The 16658-nt window shown below is 37.8% G+C and overlaps 1 long non-coding RNA gene across 1 annotated transcript in view; it reads right to left on the reverse strand.

Annotated features, from left to right (window-relative positions):
• Window positions 1-10955: 10955 nt before the first annotated feature.
• Window positions 10956-16658, reverse strand: part of LOC138207175 (uncharacterized) — a 36574-nt gene continuing 30871 nt past the window's right edge. Inside the window, exon 4 of the long non-coding RNA XR_011179006.1 lies at window positions 10956-11023. This is a non-coding gene — a long non-coding RNA (uncharacterized lncRNA). The remainder of the gene's footprint in view (window positions 11024-16658) is intronic.

A 16658-nucleotide genomic window follows, 5' to 3' on the forward strand; every position in this document is an offset into this window, starting at 1 on the left:
TCTAAAATATGATCAAAAAGTCATACTATAGCATGTCGTCTAAAATATGATCAAAAAGTCATACTATAGCATGTCGTCTAAAATATGATCAAAAAGTCATACTATAGCATGTCGTCTAAAATATGATCAAAAAGTCAGACTATAGCATGTCGTCTAAAATATGATCAAAAAGTCAGACTATAGCATGTCGTCTAAAATATGATCAAAAAGTCATACTATAGCATGTCGTCTAAAATATGATCAAAAAGTCATACTATAGCATGTCGTCTAAAATATGATCAAAAAGTCAGACTATAGCATGTTGTCTAAAATATGATCAAAAAGTCAGACTATAGCATGTCGTCTAAAATATGATCAAAAAGTCAGACTATAGCATGTCGTCTAAAATATGATCAAAAAGTCATACTATAGCATGTCGTCTAAAATATGATCAAAAAGTCAGACTATAGCATGTCGTCTAAAATATGATCAAAAAGTCATACTATAGCATGTCGTCTAAAATATGATCAAAAAGTCAGACTATAGCATGTCGTCTAAAATATGATCAAAAAGTCATACTATAGCATGTCGTCTAAAATATGATCAAAAAGTCAGACTATAGCATGTCGTCTAAAATATGATCAAAAAGTCATACTATAGCATGTCGTCTAAAATATGATCAAAAAGTCATACTATAGCATGTCGTCTAAAATATGATCAAAAAGTCAGACTATAGCATGTCGTCTAAAATATGATCAAAAAGTCATACTATAGCATGTCGTCTAAAATATGATCAAAAAGTCATACTATAGCATGTCGTCTAAAATATGATCAAAAAGTCATACTATAGCATGTCGTCTAAAATATGATCAAAAAGTCAGACTATAGCATGTCGTCTAAAATATGATCAAAAAGTCATACTATAGCATGTTGTCTAAAATATGATCAAAAAGTCATACTATAGCATGTCGTCTAAAATATGATCAAAAAGTCATACTATAGCATGTCGTCTAAAATATGATCAAAAAGTCATACTATAGCATGTTGTCTAAAATATGATCAAAAAGTCAGACTATAGCATGTCGTCTAAAATATGATCAAAAAGTCATACTATAGCATGTCGTCTAAAATATGATCAAAAAGTCATACTATAGCATGTTGTCTAAAATATGATCAAAAAGTCATACTATAGCATGTTGTCTAAAATATGATCAAAAAGTCATACTATAGCATGTCGTCTAAAATATGATCAAAAAGTCATACTATAGCATGTTGTCTAAAATATGATCAAAAAGTCATACTATAGCATGTCGTCTAAAATATGATCAAAAAGTCAGACTATAGCATGTCGTCTAAAATATGATCAAAAAGTCATACTATAGCATGTCGTCTAAAATATGATCAAAAAGTCAGACTATAGCATGTCGTCTAAAATATGATCAAAAAGTCAGACTATAGCATGTCGTCTAAAATATGATCAAAAAGTCATACTATAGCATGTCGTATTAAATATGATCAAAAAGTCATACTATAGCATGTTGTCTAAAATATGATCAAAAAGTCATACTATAGCATGTCGTCTAAAATATGATCAAAAAGTCATACTATAGCATGTTGTCTAAAATATGATCAAAAAGTCAGACTATAGCATGTCGTCTAAAATATGATCAAAAAGTCATACTATAGCATGTCGTATTAAATATGATCAAAAAGTCATACTATAGCATGTCGTCTAAAATATGATCAAAAAGTCAGACTATAGCATGTCGTCTAAAACATGATCAAAAAGTCAGACTATAGTATGTTGTCTAAAATATGATCAAAAAGTCAGACTATAGCATGTCGTATTAAATATGATCAAAAAGTCATACTATAGCATGTCGTATTAAATATGATCAAAAAGTCATACTATAGCATGTCGTCTAAAATATGATCAAAAAGTCATACTATAGCATGTCGTATAAAATATGATCAAAAAGTCATACTATAGTATGTCGTCTAAAATATGATCAAAAAGTCAGACTATAGCATGTCGTATTAAATATGATCAAAAAGTCATACTATAGCATGTCGTATTAAATATGATCAAAAAGTCATACTATAGTATGTCGTATTAAATATGATCAAAAAGTCATACTATAGCATGTCGTCTAAAATATGATCAAAAAGTCAGACTATAGTATGTCGTATAAAATATGATCAAAAAGTCATACTATAGTATGTCGTCTAAAATATGATCAAAAAGTCATACTATAGCATGTCGTATTAAATATGATCAAAAAGTCATACTATAGCATGTTGTCTAAAATATGATCAAAAAGTCAGACTATAGCATGTTGTCTAAAATATGATCAAAAAGTCAGACTATAGCATGTCGTCTAAAATATGATCAAAAAGTCATACTATAGCATGTCGTATTAAATATGATCAAAAAGTCATACTATAGCATGTCGTCTAAAATATGATAAAAAAGTCAGACTATAGCATGTCGTCTAAAATATGATAAAAAAGTCAGACTATAGCATGTCGTCTAAAATATGATCAAAAAGTCATACTATAGCATGTCGTCTAAAATATGATCAAAAAGTCAGACTATAGCATGTCGTCTAAAATATGATCAAAAAGTCAGACTATAGCATGTCGTCTAAAATATGATCAAAAAGTCATACTATAGCATGTCGTCTAAAATATGATCAAAAAGTCAGACTATAGCATGTCGTCTAAAATATGATCAAAAAGTCATACTATAGCATGTCGTCTAAAATATGATCAAAAAGTCAGACTACAGCATGTCGTCTAAAATATGATCAAAAAGTCAGACTATAGCATGTCGTCTAAAATATGATCAAAAAGTCAGACTATAGCATGTCGTCTAAAATATGATCAAAAAGTCAGACTATAGCATGTCGTCTAAAATATGATAAAAAAGTCAGACTATAGCATGTCGTCTAAAATATGATCAAAAAGTCAGACTATAGCATGTCGTCTAAAATATGATAAAAAAGTCAGACTATAGCATGTCGTCTAAAATATGATCAAAAAGTCAGACTATAGCATGTCGTCTAAAATATGATAAAAAAGTCAGACTATAGCATGTCGTCTAAAATATGATCAAAAAGTCATACTATAGCATGTCGTCTAAAATATGATCAAAAAGTCAGACTATAGCATGTCGTCTAAAATATGATCAAAAAGTCAGACTATAGCATGTCGTCTAAAATATGATAAAAAAGTCAGACTATAGCATGTCGTCTAAAATATGATAAAAAAGTCAGACTATAGCATGTCGTCTAAAATATGATCAAAAAGTCATACTATAGCATGTCGTCTAAAATATGATCAAAAAGTCAGACTATAGCATGTCGTCTAAAATATGATCAAAAAGTCAGACTATAGCATGTCGTCTAAAATATGATCAAAAAGTCATACTATAGCATGTCGTCTAAAATATGATCAAAAAGTCAGACTATAGCATGTCGTCTAAAATATGATCAAAAAGTCATACTATAGCATGTCGTCTAAAATATGATCAAAAAGTCAGACTATAGCATGTTGTCTAAAATATGATCAAAAAGTCAGACTATAGCATGTCGTCTAAAATATGATCAAAAAGTCAGACTATAGCATGTCGTCTAAAATATGATCAAAAAGTCAGACTATAGCATGTCGTCTAAAATATGATCAAAAAGTCAGACTATAGCATGTCGTCTAAAATATGATCAAAAAGTCAGACTATAGCATGTCGTCTAAAATATGATCAAAAAGTCAGACTATAGCATGTCGTCTAAAATATGATCAAAAAGTCAGACTATAGCATGTCGTCTAAAATATGATCAAAAAGTCAGACTATAGCATGTCGTCTAAAATATGATCAAAAAGTCAGACTATAGCATGTCGTCTAAAATATGATCAAAAAGTCATACTATAGCATGTCGTCTAAAATATGATCAAAAAGTCATACTATAGCATGTTGTCTAAAATATGATCAAAAAGTCAGACTATAGCATGTTGTCTAAAATATGATCAAAAAGTCATACTATAGCATGTCGTCTAAAATATGATCAAAAAGTCAGACTATAGCATGTCGTCTAAAATATGATCAAAAAGTCATACTATAGCATGTTGTCTAAAATATGATCAAAAAGTCAGACTATAGCATGTCGTCTAAAATATGATCAAAAAGTCATACTATAGTATGTCGTCTAAAATATGATCAAAAAGTCATACTATAGCATGTTGTCTAAAATATGATCAAAAAGTCATACTATAACATGTCGTCTAAAATATGATCAAAAAGTCAGACTATAGCATGTCGTCTAAAATATGATCAAAAAGTCATACTATAACATGTCGTCTAAAATATGATCAAAAAGTCAGACTATAACATGTCGTCTAAAATATGATCAAAAAGTCATACTATAGCATGTCGTCTAAAATATGATCAAAAAGTCAGACTATAGCATGTCGTCTAAAATATGATCAAAAAGTCATACTATAGCATGTCGTCTAAAATATGATCAAAAAGTCAGACTATAGCATGTTGTCTAAAATATGATCAAAAAGTCATACTATAACATGTCGTCTAAAATATGATCAAAAAGTCAGACTATAGCATGTTGTCTAAAATATGATCAAAAAGTCATACTATAGCATGTCGTCTAAAATATGATCAAAAAGTCAGACTATAACATGTCGTCTAAAATATGATCAAAAAGTCAGACTATAGCATGTCGTCTAAAATATGATCAAAAAGTCAGACTATAGCATGTCGTCTAAAATATGATCAAAAAGTCAGACTATAGCATGTCGTCTAAAATATGATCAAAAAGTCATACTATAGCATGTCGTCTAAAATATGATCAAAAAGTCATACTATAGCATGTCGTCTAAAATATGATCAAAAAGTCATACTATAGCATGTTGTCTAAAATATGATCAAAAAGTCATACTATAGCATGTTGTCTAAAATATGATCAAAAAGTCAGACTATAGCATGTTGTCTAAAATATGATCAAAAAGTCAGACTATAGCATGTCGTCTAAAATATGATCAAAAAGTCATACTATAGCATGTCGTCTAAAATATGATCAAAAAGTCAGACTATAGCATGTCGTCTAAAATATGATCAAAAAGTCATACTATAGCATGTCGTCTAAAATATGATCAAAAAGTCAGACTATAGCATGTCGTCTAAAATATGATCAAAAAGTCATACTATAGCATGTCGTCTAAAATATGATCAAAAAGTCATACTATAGCATGTCGTCTAAAATATGATCAAAAAGTCATACTATAGCATGTCGTCTAAAATATGATCAAAAAGTCAGACTATAGCATGTCGTCTAAAATATGATCAAAAAGTCAGACTATAGCATGTCGTCTAAAATATGATCAAAAAGTCATACTATAGCATGTCGTCTAAAATATGATCAAAAAGTCAGACTATAGCATGTCGTCTAAAATATGATCAAAAAGTCATACTATAGCATGTCGTCTAAAATATGATCAAAAAGTCAGACTATAGCATGTCGTCTAAAATATGATCAAAAAGTCATACTATAGCATGTCGTCTAAAATATGATCAAAAAGTCATACTATAGCATGTCGTCTAAAATATGATCAAAAAGTCAGACTATAGCATGTCGTCTAAAATATGATCAAAAAGTCATACTATAGCATGTCGTCTAAAATATGATCAAAAAGTCAGACTATAGCATGTCGTCTAAAATATGATCAAAAAGTCATACTATAGCATGTCGTCTAAAATATGATCAAAAAGTCATACTATAGCATGTCGTCCAAAATATGATCAAAAAGTCAGACTATAGCATGTCGTCTAAAATATGATCAAAAAGTCATACTATAGCATGTCGTCTAAAATATGATCAAAAAGTCAGACTATAGCATGTCGTCTAAAATATGATCAAAAAGTCAGACTATAGCATGTCGTCTAAAATATGATCAAAAAGTCAGACTATAGCATGTCGTCTAAAATATGATCAAAAAGTCATACTATAGCATGTCGTCTAAAATATGATCAAAAAGTCAGACTATAGCATGTCGTCTAAAATATGATCAAAAAGTCATACTATAGCATGTCGTCTAAAATATGATCAAAAAGTCATACTATAGCATGTCGTCTAAAATATGATCAAAAAGTCATACTATAGCATGTCGTCTAAAATATGATCAAAAAGTCATACTATAGCATGTCGTCTAAAATATGATCAAAAAGTCAGACTATAGCATGTCGTCTAAAATATGATCAAAAAGTCATACTATAGCATGTCGTCTAAAATATGATCAAAAAGTCATACTATAGCATGTCGTCTAAAATATGATCAAAAAGTCAGACTATAGCATGTCGTCTAAAATATGATCAAAAAGTCATACTATAGCATGTCGTCTAAAATATGATCAAAAAGTCATACTATAGCATGTCGTCTAAAATATGATCAAAAAGTCAGACTATAGCATGTTGTCTAAAATATGATCAAAAAGTCAGACTATAGCATGTTGTCTAAAATATGATCAAAAAGTCAGACTATAGCATGTCGTCTAAAATATGATCAAAAAGTCATACTATAGCATGTCGTCTAAAATATGATCAAAAAGTCAGACTATAGCATGTCGTCTAAAATATGATCAAAAAGTCATACTATAGCATGTCGTCTAAAATATGATCAAAAAGTCAGACTATAGCATGTCGTCTAAAATATGATCAAAAAGTCATACTATAGCATGTCGTCTAAAATATGATCAAAAAGTCAGACTATAGCATGTCGTCTAAAATATGATCAAAAAGTCATACTATAGCATGTCGTCTAAAATATGATCAAAAAGTCATACTATAGCATGTCGTCTAAAATATGATCAAAAAGTCATACTATAGCATGTCGTCTAAAATATGATCAAAAAGTCATACTATAGTATGTCGTCTAAAATATGATCAAAAAGTCATACTATAGCATGTTGTCTAAAATATGATCAAAAAGTCATACTATAGCATGTTGTCTAAAATATGATCAAAAAGTCATACTATAGCATGTTGTCTAAAATATGATCAAAAAGTCATACTATAGCATGTTGTCTAAAATATGATCAAAAAGTCAGACTATAGCATGTCGTCTAAAATATGATCAAAAAGTCATACTATAGCATGTCCGTCTAAAATATGATCAAAAAGTCATACTATAGCATGTCGTCTAAAATATGATCAAAAAGTCAGACTATAGCATGTCGTCTAAAATATGATCAAAAAGTCAGACTATAGCATGTCGTCTAAAATATGATCAAAAAGTCATACTATAGCATGTCGTATTAAATATGATCAAAAAGTCATACTATAGCATGTTGTCTAAAATATGATCAAAAAGTCATACTATAGCATGTCGTCTAAAATATGATCAAAAAGTCATACTATAGCATGTTGTCTAAAATATGATCAAAAAGTCAGACTATAGCATGTCGTCTAAAATATGATCAAAAAGTCATACTATAGCATGTCGTATTAAATATGATCAAAAAGTCATACTATAGCATGTCGTCTAAAATATGATCAAAAAGTCAGACTATAGCATGTCGTCTAAAACATGATCAAAAAGTCAGACTATAGTATGTTGTCTAAAATATGATCAAAAAGTCAGACTATAGCATGTCGTATTAAATATGATCAAAAAGTCATACTATAGCATGTCGTATTAAATATGATCAAAAAGTCATACTATAGCATGTCGTCTAAAATATGATCAAAAAGTCATACTATAGCATGTCGTATAAAATATGATCAAAAAGTCATACTATAGTATGTCGTCTAAAATATGATCAAAAAGTCAGACTATAGCATGTCGTATTAAATATGATCAAAAAGTCATACTATAGCATGTCGTATTAAATATGATCAAAAAGTCATACTATAGTATGTCGTATTAAATATGATCAAAAAGTCATACTATAGCATGTCGTCTAAAATATGATCAAAAAGTCAGACTATAGTATGTCGTATAAAATATGATCAAAAAGTCATACTATAGTATGTCGTCTAAAATATGATCAAAAAGTCATACTATAGCATGTCGTATTAAATATGATCAAAAAGTCATACTATAGCATGTTGTCTAAAATATGATCAAAAAGTCAGACTATAGCATGTTGTCTAAAATATGATCAAAAAGTCAGACTATAGCATGTCGTCTAAAATATGATCAAAAAGTCATACTATAGCATGTCGTATTAAATATGATCAAAAAGTCATACTATAGCATGTTGTCTAAAATATGATCAAAAAGTCAGACTATAGCATGTTGTCTAAAATATGATCAAAAAGTCATACTATAGCATGTTGTCTAAAATATGATCAAAAAGTCAGACTATAGCATGTTGTCTAAAATATGATCAAAAAGTCATACTATAGCATGTTGTCTAAAATATGATCAAAAAGTCATACTATAGCATGTCGTCTAAAATATGATCAAAAAGTCAGACTATAGCATGTCGTCTAAAATATGATCAAAAAGTCATACTATAGCATGTCGTCTAAAATATGATCAAAAAGTCATACTATAGTATGTCGTCTAAAATATGATCAAAAAGTCATACTATAGCATGTTGTCTAAAATATGATCAAAAAGTCATACTATAGCATGTTGTCTAAAATATGATCAAAAAGTCAGACTATAGCATGTCGTCTAAAATATGATCAAAAAGTCATACTATAGCATGTCGTCTAAAATATGATCAAAAAGTCAGACTATAGCATGTCGTCTAAAATATGATCAAAAAGTCATACTATAGCATGTCGTCTAAAATATGATCAAAAAGTCATACTATAGCATGTCGTCTAAAATATGATCAAAAAGTCATACTATAGCATGTCGTATAAAATATGATCAAAAAGTCATACTATAGCATGTCGTCTAAAATATGATCAAAAAGTCATACTATAGCATGTCGTCTAAAATATGATCAAAAAGTCATACTATAGCATGTCGTCTAAAATATGATCAAAAAGTCAGACTATAGCATGTCGTCTAAAATATGATCAAAAAGTCATACTATAGCATGTCGTCTAAAATATGATCAAAAAGTCAGACTATAGCATGTCGTCTAAAATATGATCAAAAAGTCATACTATAGCATGTCGTCTAAAATATGATCAAAAAGTCATACTATAGCATGTCGTCTAAAATATGATCAAAAAGTCATACTATAGCATGTCGTCTAAAATATGATCAAAAAGTCATACTATAGTATGTCGTCTAAAATATGATCAAAAAGTCATACTATAGCATGTTGTCTAAAATATGATCAAAAAGTCATACTATAGCATGTTGTCTAAAATATGATCAAAAAGTCATACTATAGCATGTTGTCTAAAATATGATCAAAAAGTCATACTATAGCATGTCGTCTAAAATATGATCAAAAAGTCAGACTATAGCATGTCGTCTAAAATATGATCTAAAAGTCAGACTATAGCATGTCGTCTAAAATATGATCAAAAAGTCAGACTATAGCATGTCGTCTAAAATATGATCAAAAAGTCAGACTATAGCATGTCGTCTAAAATATGATCAAAAAGTCATACTATAGCATGTCGTATTAAATATGATCAAAAAGTCATACTATAGCATGTTGTCTAAAATATGATCAAAAAGTCATACTATAGCATGTCGTCTAAAATATGATCAAAAAGTCATACTATAGCATGTTGTCTAAAATATGATCAAAAAGTCAGACTATAGCATGTCGTCTAAAATATGATCAAAAAGTCATACTATAGCATGTCGTATTAAATATGATCAAAAAGTCATACTATAGCATGTCGTCTAAAATATGATCAAAAAGTCAGACTATAGCATGTCGTCTAAAACATGATCAAAAAGTCAGACTATAGTATGTTGTCTAAAATATGATCAAAAAGTCAGACTATAGCATGTCGTCTAAAATATGATCAAAAAGTCATACTATAGTATGTCGTATTAAATATGATCAAAAAGTCATACTATAGCATGTCGTATTAAATATGATCAAAAAGTCATACTATAGCATGTCGTCTAAAATATGATCAAAAAGTCATACTATAGCATGTCGTATTAAATATGATCAAAAAGTCATACTATAGCATGTCGTATTAAATATGATCAAAAAGTCATACTATAGCATGTCGTCTAAAATATGATCAAAAAGTCAGACTATAGTATGTCGTCTAAAATATGATCAAAAAGTCATACTATAGTATGTCGTATAAAATATGATCAAAAAGTCAGACTATAGCATGTCGTCCAAAATATGATCAAAAAGTCAGACTATAGCATGTCGTCTAAAATATGATCAAAAAGTCATAGTATAGCATGTCGTCCAATGCATGACGGCTCCGCGCGTCCGAGCGGAGAACGACTCGACCCGTTTAAAAACTGCAACGAAAGGCTGAACGACAGGAGCGGAGGGGAGTCAAACAAACACAAAGAAACACACTGAAGCAGGTGTGTTTCACATTTTGTCTACATTCTTATTTAATCGAACAAACTGAAAATTAAGGACTTTTTTCAAGCAAAATATGAGCCTGCAAACGCCGGCTTTTTGTTGCCTTGCATTAATAAAACATGACGTCGTCTCGGGGGCCAGGAATCTGGTGTTTTACGAACCAAACCATTAGAAAGGCATTTCCAAATGGGGGCAGAGCCGACCTCTGTGCGACTCAGCTGCTGGATTTGTCGCACTGCCTGGATTTTTTTGTCTAAAAATTCTCAAAACTAACAAAACGTATTTCTTTTTCCCAAACTACGACAGAGCAAAGCTGCGTTTCAAAATGATTTTAGCCGGACAGAGACGCCACATGTTTTTTTTCACGTGATGGCGGAACATGTACGAGTTAACTTATCGACGTAGATCAGAAGAACCTTCGCGTAAAAGAGCTCCGGACTTGGTTTGGACTCGATTACAAACGCTCTCTGAAATCTGAACTCTTGACTTACAGATTAAATGAGCCGCCTCTCTTCAGGCCAGAGTTCGGTGGGTCTTCCTGGATTGTTCCTGGTCAGACCTGAGGACAGAAGCAAAAGCACAGTCACGAAGCAGAAAAGTTACATTTTGTTTCATACCAAATAGGAATCTACAAATACTTCAAATCAAAAACCCTATTTTGTGGAGACATGACACAAAGAAGCAACTCGGAGTTTCGCAGTAAACGTTTACAATATTTTCAGTCCAAACATCACAGACAGAATAAACACAAAACACATTCGGATCTCAGTTCAGCTCAAGTTTTCTTCCACCTTGTAGCAAAACATCTACGACACACAACTTCTTCAAACTCTTCCATGTTTTTGGTTTTTTTTTTACATTTTAGTGAATATAATTTGTTTTTTGTGTGCGAAGGCGCCGAGCACCACGATGCGTCCGGAGGCCGCGCAGCTCCGAGGAAAAGGCGCACGCAAAAAAAGATAAGAAATCAAAACGTCTCTTTTCGCCGTGGGATTTCGCCCCGCCTGACCTATTTTGCGCAGAGTATCTCATAACCGGAGAGTTTAGGGCTGTTTAATGTTAGGTGACACGGCCGTGTCCTGCAGTCTTTTCTTTCTTAATCCCTGGCATCTTCGGTAAAAGATCTCTCAGAAGAAACTGCGCTCGTTTCTGGCATCCAGCTGCCGGAGGGAAGGGGAGATTGTCAAGGCGCATTTCTGCCCTGCTCGCCAGCCATTCCTCAGGAGGGCTCTGTCTGTGTGTGTGTGTGGGGTGAAGTCTCCCCCTTTTTGTTTTTGGGCCAGTTAGGTAAACTGAGGGGAAGAAGAAGGAGAGGTGGCAGCTCCCCCCCTCCACTCCCCCCACCACCCTCCCGAGAACAATTCCACCTTAAGCTCTGTTTGGAAATCACAGGAATGTTTCTCTTGTGCTGCTCTTGTCACCTTGCCTCCAACATGGCCGCAAACAAGCTGCAGTGAGACTCACTGATGCGTTTGCTCCAGAGCGAGGAGAAGGAGGAGGAGGAGGAGGAGGAGGAGGAGGATGCCCGGCGGGCTGGTGTTTTGTTTGGCCGGAGGAGGTTTGCGCGGAGGGATGCTGACCGCGAGGCTGACCGAGAGTCCGGTAATCTCTCCGACCTCGCTGCCCAGCCGCCGAGGAGGAAGCGGCGCGAGGCCGAGTCGCTCCCCTCTCAGAAACCAGCCGTGTCCCGGATGAAGCTGATTAAAGGAGTTTTGTAGTAAACAAGTTCACCAAAATGCACCGAGGTCCGTAGATCTCCGAAATGCATTTCTGTCCTCTCAAATCACATGAAAGCACGCGGGCTTCTCGCGGCACCGTCGCAGCCAGAACTCCTCAACACAAACAAAAACTTGCCTTCTAAAAACCAATAGACTCGGTCGGTGTCGCTGTTGCTCAGATTTAAAGCTAAACCCTCGAATTGCTTTTCACCAGCAGATCATTAGATCCATTTGTGTCGTGGATTCAAATGCAACGTTAAAAACGCGACTCAAGTTGATCTAAAGTTCAATAAAGACTCACCGCTCTCGTTGCTCTTTGTCGTGTTAAAAACCTTCAAGCTCAACATTTGACATGTGAAATGAGGCGTGTTAAAAGATGGACACGTTGACACGCGGACTCCGAGTTGCAGCTTCAACGCCGTTTCCTACATCAGACCAAATATTAAGGTTCTGTTGTTGCATTTCAGCTGGATTTAAACCTCTGCTGCGGGAGACGACCGAGGTGCAAAATGTCCTCCGACAAACCACGCGACAACAAACCGGCCGATTACAATAAATAAAACCACTTCGTGTGTCAATACTTGTATTTACAGTAAGGTACGACAAATATTTGGTTCCCCTCGTCGTTATGTACACGTAAAGAGCGACGTGATGAAAGGAGTCGTGTCGTTACCGAAGCTCGTATTACATATTGTACGATATATGCCATTACGTATTATAATATATTATAATACCCGCTGTCGAGGTCACAACTGCTCTTCGGTCATCGAGTGAAGCGGCAGCAGGTTCGTTCGGTTCGACGTCGCTCGCTCTCGTGGAGAAACAGCCGGATGAAAGCCGTGTACTCGGGTACGTTTAGGCGGCAGATAAGGACGAGGTCGACCCCCCCGCGCGTCCCGTCTACGAGGAAACCGGGCGTCCGGGAAACCGGAGTTTCCCCCAATCAAAAGTTCCATTAACCTGGAGCGCCGGGAGCTAATTGAGAGCGGGAGAGGCCGAGATGTATCGCCGTGTCACCGCGGCCGCGCGGCCTGCCGACACGCCGGCGTCGGAGGACGTCGCGCCGGGACACGTCTGACATGTTTGCAATTATCCGGGATAATAAGAAACGCGGCGACGGACCGTGTTTGAGCCGAGAGCGGACTCCTCGGAAAGGAAAAAGACAATGAGCGGGGAGGCTCTCCAACCTTTGATAACCCACATCATGTTTTAAGCATTAGTGCACAAATCTGCATTACTGTTTTGAAGATTTATGAATCTCAACTCCACACGTGCTCTCCGGTGCAGGGAGATCAGGAGTTCATTATGTTTCCTGATGGTTGTGTCTCTCTTATCTCCTCCAGAGGGTGAAAGATATTCTAATCTGTCGCCCCAGTAGCCTTAAGCCCTGGTACGGCGAGTGGGCCAACTTTTGTTCCACATAATCCCTCCGCCCCGGCGAGGGGAGGTCATGTTTGTCAAACTGTAGCAAAGTGAACATGTAATACCCCCCCACCCGCTCCTCCTCTTCCTCCCCCCTCCTCCTCCTCTTTCTTCTTCTCTGGCTTAATTTTGAATTAAAAATGCATTTTGAACTTGAGATCTCCAGAGAGAGCCGTAAACAAGTATGACATGAAGTGTCTGTTGAAACGCTGCGTCGGGGACGTGGATGGAATCCAGACGGGCGCATCACGGAGCCCCGGCGGCCGACCGGGGCGGCCTCTCCGGACAAACCGCGCGGGGGTTGGACCGCGCCGACTAAAACAAAGAGGACCGCAGGATAACCCTCTATTTACACCTTCCTCACGATCTCCGCCGCCCTCGGCTCGTTAACAGCAGCGACATTTGTCCCTCTTTATCGGCGGGTCGTTCGGAGGTCAGGCGCCACCTTAAGTAAAAGACGACACATCCTGTTCTCCCTCGGGCCGCGGAGGGAGACTTGTTAAGCAAATCTGCTTCGTAATGGGCGATTAGTATTCATTTCTGTGTCCTATTTATACACACCGCAGCCTGGCGCAGCTTCCCGCCGCTGTAAGAAGCTGAAGGACTGCAGGAGCTGAAACCTCCCGACGGACCCGAAGGAAACATTCAGCGGGCGATTTCAGGAACGTGTGGCGGGAAGCGGTTCTGAACCCGGATTACATCCGCCGCCGCGTGTTCTCTGTTGGGGCTCGCGCGTCACATCGCCGGTACTCTCATCGGAAACGCCGCAACCAAAACTGTCAGAGGTCACGGCACAAACGGCCCAAACGGTAACAAAACTCGGGACACGAGGAAGCCCAGAAAGTCACCCGGTGGTGGTTCCCGACGCGTCGCTCGACTCCCGCACAGTTTATCGAACGTGACCGAGGTCCAGTCTCCCTTTAATCAGCGCGCACCACAGGTTGTCAATCGCTGACGAGAGAAACAGATGCGAATGCTTCGGGGGGGGCTGGGGGGCCCGCAGGGGTCAGAGGTCACATCGACAGGACATCGGGTTTCAGACGGTACGAAGCAGGGAACGAAGGCTGAGCCGATGAGCGACGCGTTGACAAACTAAACCAGATCCTGTCATCTCACACGTCCGTTTCAGATCCTCGGCCGACTTAAAAAAAACGGCTCAAAACAAAGAACGGACACTTTCGGAACAACTGGACTCGGCGGCCTCGGCGGCGCGTCGGGCGGCTGAACCGCTGCGGTCGTCCGTTGGAGCTGCAGACAGCTTGACCGGCGCGGCGACCCCCGGATGACGGATGGCGCGCGGCCGGAAACGAGCGGCGTTATCAGGCCGCGTTATCCTGCAGCGGCCGATCCAGACGGGCCAGATTTTTATCCAACCGTATTGGATTTAGTAATTTCCTTTTTCCAAGACGAATGAATGGAGATACCAGAGGGGAGGGGAGGGGGAGAGAGGGAGAGGGGGGGGGGTTATTGTCTGCAACCCCGGGGGTGATTATTACTTATGATCCATTTAGTATTTCAGGCCGGTCCCAACACGTGCTGGTTATTACTCTCAGCCGCCGCGGCGAGAGCTTTAACACACCGACGACTAACTTCTGTTCACAATCACGGGAGCTTCGAATTAACTGTTGAGTTTGGACAAACGAGACCGCTTTCAAAAGGTTTCAGCTGCACATTTAAACTACAACATCGTCCACCCGCGACAGGACGCGAGAAGCTCCGCCACAGCTTTACAATGTTTTCAAAATGTTAACAGCTTCAAACAACAACAACAGATCTGAACATCTTGAAATCTAAAATTAGTCTTCGGTAGAGAAGTGAGGTCGTTTCCGATTCGGGGAACGAGCCGCTTCAACTCTGTAACGCAAAGGAACACTTAATGGGACCTGACTGAATATAAATCTATAAGCCGACGTCAGAAACAAACGGTGGTGTTATTTTATGGAAAGTCTGTTGACTGTGTGTGTGTGTGTGTGTGTGTGGTGGTGGTGGGGGGGGGGGGGGGGGGGGTGGTGGTGTTTGGGTGTCCGGGAGGGGAGGGTTTGTTGTACTAAACGCGACAGTCACGCAGCGCACACACCGAAACGCTTCGCTGCGGCCCCGAGGGGGCAGCTCAGCTCAGGGTTGATACGGCGCAGAGGATCCATTGTGACGGACCTGATGAGCCTCAGACGGAGGCTGACCCGCGCTCACCTTGTTGCCACGACGACAGCAACGCAGACCGGAGCGGCTCAGAGGAATCGAGCTTCACCTTCTCCTTCTGCGGGGACAGAGAGGGGACACGTGGAGGGCCGGGCCCCCGCCAGCTGTCTCTCTCCCTCTGTGCTCCCCTCCACCCCCCACCCCCTCACCCTCTCCACACACACACACTCCCTGCCGTGCGGGAGCTGTGGGGGTGTGGCGGGCGACCGGACCTGCCAGCCTGCATCTGTCTGACAGGCGACTGGGAAGGTGCGCCGCCAGCACGTCACAATCAATAACCCCGCTGAGAGCGATGGACCGGGTGGGGCGGGGTGTGTGTGTGTGTGTGTGTGTGTGTGTGGGTAAAACCTCTCTGTTTATATTTTTGTCAGGGGGGAGGAGGGGATGGTCACCTAACAACACACGCACGCTCGCTGCGGGTGTTTGGGAGTTTGTTTTGAGAAAATACATATGAAGAGAGTGTTTTCGAGGCGTGACAAACTGCAGGTCAACAACGCCGCGGTTTGGAATCACCAGATATTAAAGAGATCAGCTGAAAGAAATAAACAATTTGTAAATAATACTGAACTACAAAAAAAGAGTCCAGAAACAAAGATGCGGCATCGTTGAAGAGTTAATGGAGCAAATCCTCGCTCACGTTTCTGTGATTTAACCTCAGTCAAAATAACAGAAACACCGGCCAGTCCTGTTCATCCTAAAATCATCAGCTGTGTCCCTCAAACGCCTGAAAACAAACCCGGTCCAGAGTGTGTGTGTGTTTGAGGTGTGCGTCACGGCGACCGATCAATCCCGTTTGCACTTACAGTCACCGGCCTGAGCCGCGGCTGACACGCCGGTAGATCCGTTACGATTCCT

The sequence above is a fragment of the Embiotoca jacksoni genome, unplaced genomic scaffold, assembly GCF_022577435.1.
Source record: "Embiotoca jacksoni isolate LCO1_2020_lvr unplaced genomic scaffold, fEmbJac1.0.p SCAF_30, whole genome shotgun sequence".
NCBI classification, from domain to species: Eukaryota; Metazoa; Chordata; class Actinopteri; family Embiotocidae; genus Embiotoca; species Embiotoca jacksoni.